A 9,250-nucleotide genomic window follows, 5' to 3' on the forward strand; every position below is an offset into this window, starting at 1 on the left:
TCCAAAATAATTCCTCCAATCCGGCTAATGCCTATATATAGGCTTACAAAGATGAAAATACAAATTACAAACGAATTAAAATTCCTAATCTAGATGCTTCTTGTGCCTTGGATTAAGTGACAATTGTGGGCTTGCTTGCTTTAGAGGTGAATGCATGCATGAATGGTGTATTGGCATTCATTGAGGCCATTTTTGGTGTCACAGACATTGAGAGATGCTCCCAGGCTCACTTCAACATTTAACTTAAAGTTGGACCCAAAGTTGGACCCAATGTTGGACCCAACGTTTGACCCCAAACGTTGGTGCACCAGCATTGAAAACAATGTCCGATTCTGAAGCTCAAACTTATTGTTCACCCCATACTATTATATATTGTTGGAAAGTCTTGAATGTCTACGTTCCAATGCCATTGGAAGCACATCATTTGGAGTTCTTCAGCTCGAGTTATACTCGATCAAAGGTGAGGAGGTCAGCTGGCCTTACTACAGGTTTATACTATATTCATCTTTGCACTTTTCGGGGCAGTTTTCTCCCTCAAGTTAAGTGTCCACCATGTAGTGCCATATATTCTTGGAAAGTCTTGAATGTCTACTTTCCAATTCTTTTGGAATAACCTCATTTGGAGCTCTGTAGCTCAAGTTATTCTTGTTTGAAGAAGACCCTGTCAGGATGTCAGGAGCATAGTTGGAGGTATAGTTGGACTCCAACTATGGCACCTTAAAAACCATCGACTACATTGCCAGGAACGTTGGACCTCCAACTTTGGCTCCAACGTTGCACCTTTTTCTTGGCAAGTTTGAGGCAAAGTTGGAGGCCAACTTTGGTTCCAACTTTGCATCCTTTTCTTGGCACGTTTGAGGCAACGTTTGAGGGCCAACTTTGGCTCAAACGTCGCTCTCTCTTCCATGCCATGTCAAGCACGTTGGAGTGGCAACGTTGGTTCACCAATGTTCCCTCCAACGTTGATTCTTCTTTGCTTCTCTTTTATGCCCTTTTATTCCTTCATGCTTGTTTTGTGCTTTTTACTTCCTTTTTTCATCAATTTCTGCAAAATAGATAAACTCAAAGAGATGAAAGTAATCCATGATTTAAGCACAAAAATACTCAATAATTAAGCATGATTAGTGAAAATTAAAGGTGAAAAAGCATAGGAAAATAACCCATGATGCATTGGCATCACGTGCCACGCCCATTGTGTGCTTCGTTTCCTTCTTCTGGTAGTTTGAATTGGCGTGGCACGCACAGGGTCTGGCGTGCCACGCCCATTGTATATATGCTTCATCTTCTTTTCTGGAAAACATTACTGGTGTGTCCCACGCCCTCATGCTGGTGTGCCACACCCAAGTGTTGTATGCATGGTTCCTAGTTCTAGTGGTTGGCATGCCACGCCGAGCAATCAAGTGGCACGCCCATGGTCTTCTGGTCTTGGTGTGCCACGCCTTGAAGCTCAAGTGGCACGCCCAGTCTTCTTCTTCTTTGGTTGATGAGGCTGGCGTGCCATGCCTTTGACACCAAGTGGCACGCCCAGTGAGTGGTTAAGCATTGTATGCCACGCCTGAGATTCAAGTGGCACGCCAAAGTCAAGAATGATAGCTAGTGTGCCACGCCTTCGATATCAAGTGGCACGCCCAAGTGTGCAAACCTTCACCTCCTCCTCTGGAAACTTGTACTGGCATGCCACGCCTTGGTGTTCAAGTGGCACGCCCATATTGATGTGACTCCTTCAAGCCTGGCGTGCCACGCCTAGGTCCTCAAGTGGCACGCCCAAATGTTGGGTTAGAGTTGGCGTGCCACGCCTTCGATACCAAGTGGCACACCTAGTGTGTGTCCCCTTCTGGTGTGGCACGCCCAGAGTCTGGCGTGCCACGCCCATTGTGTATGATGGGGTTGGTGTGCCACGCCCAGCCTCGCGTGCCATACCCCCCTTTGTGGCCTTCAACTTTTCTCGCTGGAAAATGTAACTGGCGTGCCACGCCTGGCTCCTAGCGTGCCATGCCCTTGTTAAAGCTTTGAGAACCCCTTTCTGGAAAATATAACTGGCGTGCCACGCCTGGCTCCTAGCGTGCCACGCCTGACTCCTGGTGTGCCACACCGATACTAAAGCTTCAAGGATACTTCTCTGAAATTTGTAACTGGCATGCCACGCCTGGCTCCTGGCGTGCCACGCCCATACAATTTCATGGCGTTTGTTCCATGTGGCACGCCCAGTGATAAACCCCAATTTCATGATTTATCTTGTGCTTATTTTGGGGGATTTTATCACCTTTTCCCACATTTATTCAATGAAATAGCATGGTTTTTTAATTCTCCCATGAATTAGGCTTAAGTGTAAAAACATGCTTTTTAGGCTCTTAAATTGGTGATTTTCATTCACTTAAATTTCATTCGATGCCTTGATGTGTTTGTTGAGTGATTTCAGGTTCATAAGGCAAGTATTGGATGGAAGAAATGAGGAGAAAAGCATGCAAAGTGGAGAATGCATGAGGAAACAAAGATTAGGAATGCACCAATGGACGCGCACGCGTACAAGGCGCGCACGCGCAAAAGTGGTTTCACATAGAGACGCGCACGTGTACATAACGCATCCGCGCGGATGAAGAATTTGCCAATCGACGCGCACGCGCACATGGCGTGCACGCGCCGATACTCTCACATGGCCCACTTAAAGGCAAAACGCTAGGGGAGATTTCTGAAGCACTTTGAGCCCAACCCAACTCATTTCAAATGCTATTTCTTGCAGAATTCAAGCTTGGGCAAGGGGGGAGCAATTGTTTGGTAGTATAGCATCATGTAGGTTAGTTTCTAGAGAGAGAAGCTCACTCTTCTCTCTAGAATTATGTTAGGTTAATCCATCTTAGATCTAGGCTTAATTCCATTTTCTCATCTTATTTCCTTTACAATTTCTTGTTCTACTACTCTATTCTTCTTAGTTCTCTTGTCAATTTTACTTTTATGTCTCTTTTATGTTTATGAATGCTCATGTTGGATTTTGTTTACTTTTAATGAAATTGAATGTTTGATGTCCTTTTGTTGATAATTTGAATTGTTGATTTACTTTTCTTGCAATTGGTAGTTGATAGATTTATTATTCTTGCTCTTTCACCATGCTTTCCATTTGTATCCACCAAGTGTTTGACAAAATGCTTGGTTGGTCTTTAGAGTAGACTTTGAGCATTCTTGGCTTGGAAAGAGTAATTAGGCAATCTTGAGTCATGAAAACCCAACCTATGTTGGTGATCTAGAGTTGTTAGTTAATATCATTTTCAATGACTCTAATCTTTTGCTAATTCAATTAGTGAGTTAATTAGGAAGTTTAATTTGAGATTAACTAGTCTTGTTTGACTTTCTCTCATGGAAGATAACTTACACCTTCTTCCAATGTTGGTAATGACGAAATGAGATAGATTCTTGTTATTATTGTGATATGATTGATTAGTCTTGTTTGACATTCTCCCTATGTGAAAATAACATGATACCTTCTTCCATTTGTTGGAGTTGACTAAATAAGATGAATTAATCATTGTATGACTAGGATAGAAAGCCTATGATCTCAACCCTTGCCATGAATGTCTCTCTTCTTTACTTGCTTCCTTTAATTGTTTGCTTGATTTACCTTTCTTGCATATTTAATTTCTCGCCCTTTATCAACCAAAACCCCCCCTTACATCCTTCATAGCCAATAATCATACACTTCATTGCAATTCCTTGTGAGAGGACCCGGAGTCTAAATACTTCATAGCCATATCTTAATTTGATGTGAGAGTTGTTTGTTGGTTTGGAGCTATGCTTACAACGAATTAATTCCTTTCTTTAGGAAGAAAATCTAGACCATCGAGCAAAAACTCATTATCAAAATGGCGTCGTTGCCAGAGAGTTGCAATGGTGCTATATTATTGGCTATTGTATATATTGTGAATAGCTTGATTTTTGGTTTGTTTGTAAGTTTTTGCTAGTTTTAGAATTTGGTTTTCTTTGTTTCTTATTAGAATTTGTTTTTGTTTTCTCTCTCACTATGAATTCTCATCACTTTGGCTATGAGTTTGGTTCAAACTATGCTGTAGGAAATAGAAGCTTCAATGAGGATGTGCATCAAGGATTTGGAAATCAAAGATGGGAGGAGCCCCAAGCTTATGGACAATCTTCTTGGCAACAACCTCCTCCGGACTCTTATGGGTATAATCCTAATCCTAATGCATACCAATCTAATGTATGTGATGACCCTTTCCCTCAACATAGCCCTCAACAACCATACTCACAAGCCTTCTACCACCATCCACCTCCATATGATCCCAACTCATACACACCATACCAACCACCATATGAACCATATCTGGAGCCACCACCATTCCAACACCAATACTCCCAAGAACCACAAAGTCCACACACACCACCTCAAGAATTTCACCAATATGAACCACCTTCCGACTATAATACCTTTCCCTCAAACAATGAACCCTCTCTTCCACCACAACCCTCCGATGAAGCCTTTATGCTAGAATTAAGGGATCTTAAATCTCATATCTTAAGGCGACATGAGGAGGATGAAAAGAAGTTTGCGGAGTTAAGAGCGAAAATCGCTATCATGGTAGAAGCCATTGGCAACTTAGTCTCATCCCGCCTAAGCCTATGTAATCAAGGCACTCCCATTGTTGAATGTGGAGAAGTAACCAAGGAGCTTAGTGAGGGAGTGAACTTGAAGCTCCAAGGTGAAGAAGAGGATTTAAAGCAAGAAATGCAACAAGAGGAGGAGGTAGAGATTATTGAACAAGAGGAAGTAGTGGTTGGAGCCTTAGGATATGTTGAGTACATAGAGGAAGCACAAATTGAAGAGCCTTCTTCCATAGAGTTCGAAGTTGATGTTGAGGAGGAGAGTGCACAACCTCCAAGGCACAATGTGATTGAAGAATTGGAAGAAGTGTCCCAAGTAATAGGCCCTCCTATTTATGATGATTCCATACCAACATATGATCCTTTTGAGCTTGAAGAATCCTTCCCCACTATGCTCGGAATCGATGATAAGGTAGATTTCACTCGACCTCCTATGTATGATTTTAGTGATGGGGAAGAGCTAGAGGACATTGGTGAAGAAGAATGTGAACTTGAGGAAGCTTGGCAAGAGGTAGAGCATGAAGAACCTTGCCAAGTGGTGGATGTCTCTAGAAGAGGATGGACGGGAGTAAAGCGTGCTTTGTCAAGACCGTTGGGAACTCCTCCACCTAGGTTGTCATCTAATCCTTCATTTGAGTGGATAAAACTTCTAACTCTTAGCTTTATTATCCCACTTGAATATGGTTTGCTTGAGACGGATGGCCAACTTAGGGCACTTTGTGGAATTAAGCGTAAGAGGAGGATGTTTAGTGGTTGGCATTGTAAGTCTAGGCTCATTATGGTTGGAAGCTTAAAAATGAGGAGCATGGATTGGTGTAGTGCTCAATTGAATGGGTCTAGGAGGATAGTTTGGTGCTTCCATGAGAATTCATCTCTCTTGCCACCCGGAGGAAACCACCATGATCAACTCAAGGACGGGTGTGAAAACAAGGTGTGGGATCCAAGATCACACAAAGAAAATCAACTTTGGGAGCCCATGGTTTGTGAAGAACTCCATCAAAGCTTGGAGTTATTAACTTTGAATGATGAAGCACAATGGAAGTCCAAGCATTGGTGGATGTTCAAGGATGGATTCAAGCACAAGCCACCTTGATGAGGAGCTCCCCATAAGTCCAACTTAAGGACAATAAACAAAAGTGCTAGGTGGGAGACACCCCACCAAGGTAATATCCTTTCATTTTTTTCTCTTTTGTACATATTGGTAAAATAGGTTAATTTCATGTTTTGATTGATTTGTTAAGTTTGTTTGGTAGTTTAGTGTGTTAAATAAGTTTTTTGGTGTTTTGGTAGTTGTTTGGAGGTTTGGAATGCTTGGTTTGGTGCAAAAACTTAGAAAAAAATTTTGAAAAACAAGGCACCAACCCCATGCGTACGCGTCACTCACACGTACGTGTGCATCAAGCAATTTCAACCATCCACGCGTATGCGTCATGTATGCGTACACGTGGATTGAATTTTCCCACCTCCCAAACATTCACCCGAGAGTTGTGCCTGAAGTGTGCCAACTTTGTGCCCCAGGGCACACGCACGCGTACCTTGCGCATACGCGTCGACTCTCTGTTTTGTCATGCACGCATACGCGTCAGCCGCGCGTACGCGTCGCTTCTATTTCATCAATCCACGCTTACGCACACATGACACACATGCGTGGATTGCCATGTTTCACCCACCTTCTTTTCTTCTCTTCTTTCCATTTATTTTCTTCTTCTCTTCTTTTTCCACCCCTCAATCATCACCCAACACTACCAAACACCATCCATAACCACTTCTTTTAGTTAGTTAGTTAATTGTTTAATTAGCACATTTTTATTTTGTTTTCTATTTTTCTTTAAAAGTGTTGGATTACTAATCTTATTTACTGTTTACTGCTACTTATTACTAATAGGATGTTAGTTTAACATCATTGATGTTAATTGTCATTGTTGGATTCTTTGTTGAGGTTATATTTGGTTACTTGGTTCGGAACTTTTCATGTCTAATGCTTTTGAATACCAAGTACATGTTACATTGCCTTCATGCATCTTAACTCTTTGAATTGCATGTTTTGGCCACCATGCATTCATCATCTATTGTTAGGCAATTGTATAGTATCATTGCAATTTTTTTTAGGTGATGCTTGTTTATGGTTTACCCTTATTCACATCACTTATTTCATGCATTGAGATTGTAAAATTGTGAAATTGGATCAAAGCTTACCTAGTGACATATTTTTTAGCTTTGTAAAGCTTTATGGGCCATGCTTGCTATGTGAATGATTTCCACTTCTATCTTCTTTTTCCTAAGTTCCATAGTATCCATGTGTTTCACCTCTATGTCACTTAGGTGTTGCAAAAACTTCAATATGTGTCATTAATTATTGTGTGAGTTTCATATACCATTTTGTTCACTAAGTCTACCTACACATCAATCAATGTCCATGCATTATCCAATTTCACAATCAACAATCCATGCTTCCTTGCTTGTGCATTTACTTGTCTTATTATCTCCTGTTTTCTATGTTCAGGATGAGTCATCATAAGCAAAAATGGAAGCGGAAGAAGAACACGCAGCATCGGTTAACCTACCAGCTGAAGGTAGCAACTAGGAAAGTCGCCGTACCCCCGTTGCTCATCTTTGGATGCACCGAGGACGGTGCAAATTTTTAAGTGTGGGGAGGTCGTCCAACCGCTCGGCATTTTTGGGTAACAGGTTTCTAATCCCAACACTCTTGCATTTCATTTTAGGATTTTTAGTTGCACTTTCTCATTTTGCATATGTATATATTAAACTTAGTCAAAATCATGATATTTTCCAATGATTTTATCTATAGGGTACCCCATTTTATTGAAAAATTTTTTTTTTAGAATTTGCTTGAATTATATATTTTGTGGATCATGCTTTGAGCTAAGAACACAAGCATGTGAGATTTAAGCCTAATTGTTTGGTTACATTATACATAACCACTTACTTTCATTCTTGTGTGCATTATTCTCTTCCTATGATTGTAATCTTTGATTTTTTTGATTCTTTATGTCCATTACTTTGTGTATACATGCATTTATATGATTGAGGCCATTGTTCAAATAGCTCACTTGTCCAAATAGCCTACCTTTTATCTTCCATTGTTAACCAATGTTGAGCCTATGCTTAACCCATTCGTTCTTAATTGTAGCACATTACAAGCCTAAGTGAAAAATAATAAATATCACTTAATTTGGATCTTTGATTAGCTTAGGCTAGTGATGAGTGGATAATTTATACGCTTTTTGGCACTGTTTTTAGTATGTTTTTAGTAGAATCTGGTTACTTTTAGGGATGTTTTTATTAGTTTTTATGTTAAATTCACATTTCTGGACTTTACTATGAGTTTGTGTGTTTTTCTGTGATTTCAGGTATTTTCTGGTTGAAATTGAGGGATTTGAGCAAAAATCAGATTCAGAGGTTGAAGAAGGACTGCTGATGCTGTTGGATTCTGACCTCCCTGCACTCAAAGTGGATTTTCTGGAGCTACAGAACTCAAAATGGCGCGCTTCCAATTGCGTTGGAAATTAGACATCCAGGGCTTTCCAGCAATTGTATAATAGTCCATACTTTGGCCGAGTTTAGATGACGTAAAAGGGTGTTGAACGCCAGTTCTACGCTGCTGTCTGGAGTTAAACGCCAGAAACACGTCACAAACCAGAGTTGAACGCCAGAAATACGTTACAACCTGGTGTTCAACTCCAGAAAGAGCCTCTGCACATGTAACATTCAAGCTCAACCCAAGTACACACCAAGTGGGCCCCGGAAGTGGATTTATGCATCAATTATTTACTTCTGTAAACCCTAGTAACTAGTTTAGTATAAATAGGACTTTTTACTACTGTATTAGACATCTTTGGATTATATTTTGATCCTATTGATCATGTTTGGGGGCTGGCCATTCGGCCATGCCTGGACCTTTCACTTATGTATTTTCAACGGTAGAGTTTCTACACTCCAAAGATTAAGGTGTGGAGCTCTGCTGTTCCTCAAAGATTAATGCAAAGTACTACTGTTTTTCTATTCAATTCAACTTATTCCGCTTCTAAGATATTCATTTGCACTTCAACCTGAATGTGATGAACGTGACAATCATCATCATTCCTTATGAACGCGTGCCTGACAACCATTTCCGTTCTACCTTAGATTGAATGAGTATCTCTTAGATCTCTTAATCAGAATCTTCGTGGTGTAAGCTAGATTGATGGCGGCATTCATGAGAATCCAAAAAGTCTAAACCTTGTCTGTGGTATTCCGAGTAGGATTCAGGGATTGAATGACTGTGACGAGCTTCAAACTCACGAGTACTGGGCGTAGTGACAGACGCAAAAGGAGGGTGAATCCTATTCCAGTATGATCGAGAACCTCAGATGATTAGCCGTTCTGTGACAGAGCATTTGGACCATTTTCACAAGAGGATAGGATGCAGCCATTGGCAAGGGTGACGCCTCCAGACGATTAGCCATGCAGTGACAGCGCATCGGACCATTTTCCAGAGAGGATCAAAAGTAGCCATTGACAGCGGTGATGTCCTTACATAAAGCCAGCCATAGAAAGGAGTAAGACTGATTGGATGAAGATAGTAGGAAAGCAGAGGTTTAGAGGGACGAAAGCATCTCCATACATTTATCTGAAATTCTCA

The 9,250-nt window shown here is 41.0% G+C and overlaps 1 long non-coding RNA gene across 1 annotated transcript in view; it reads left to right on the top strand.

Moving 5' to 3' along the window:
• LOC107634463 overlaps nucleotides 1–7,787 on the top strand; it is a 9,476-nt gene extending 1,689 nt beyond the window's left edge. The window contains exons 2-3 of the long non-coding RNA XR_001618916.2: nucleotides 3,243–3,246; nucleotides 7,777–7,787. This is a non-coding gene — a long non-coding RNA (uncharacterized LOC107634463). The remainder of the gene's footprint in view (nucleotides 1–3,242; nucleotides 3,247–7,776) is intronic.

The sequence above is a fragment of the Arachis ipaensis genome, chromosome B03, assembly GCF_000816755.2.
Source record: "Arachis ipaensis cultivar K30076 chromosome B03, Araip1.1, whole genome shotgun sequence".
NCBI classification, from domain to species: Eukaryota; Viridiplantae; Streptophyta; class Magnoliopsida; order Fabales; family Fabaceae; genus Arachis; species Arachis ipaensis.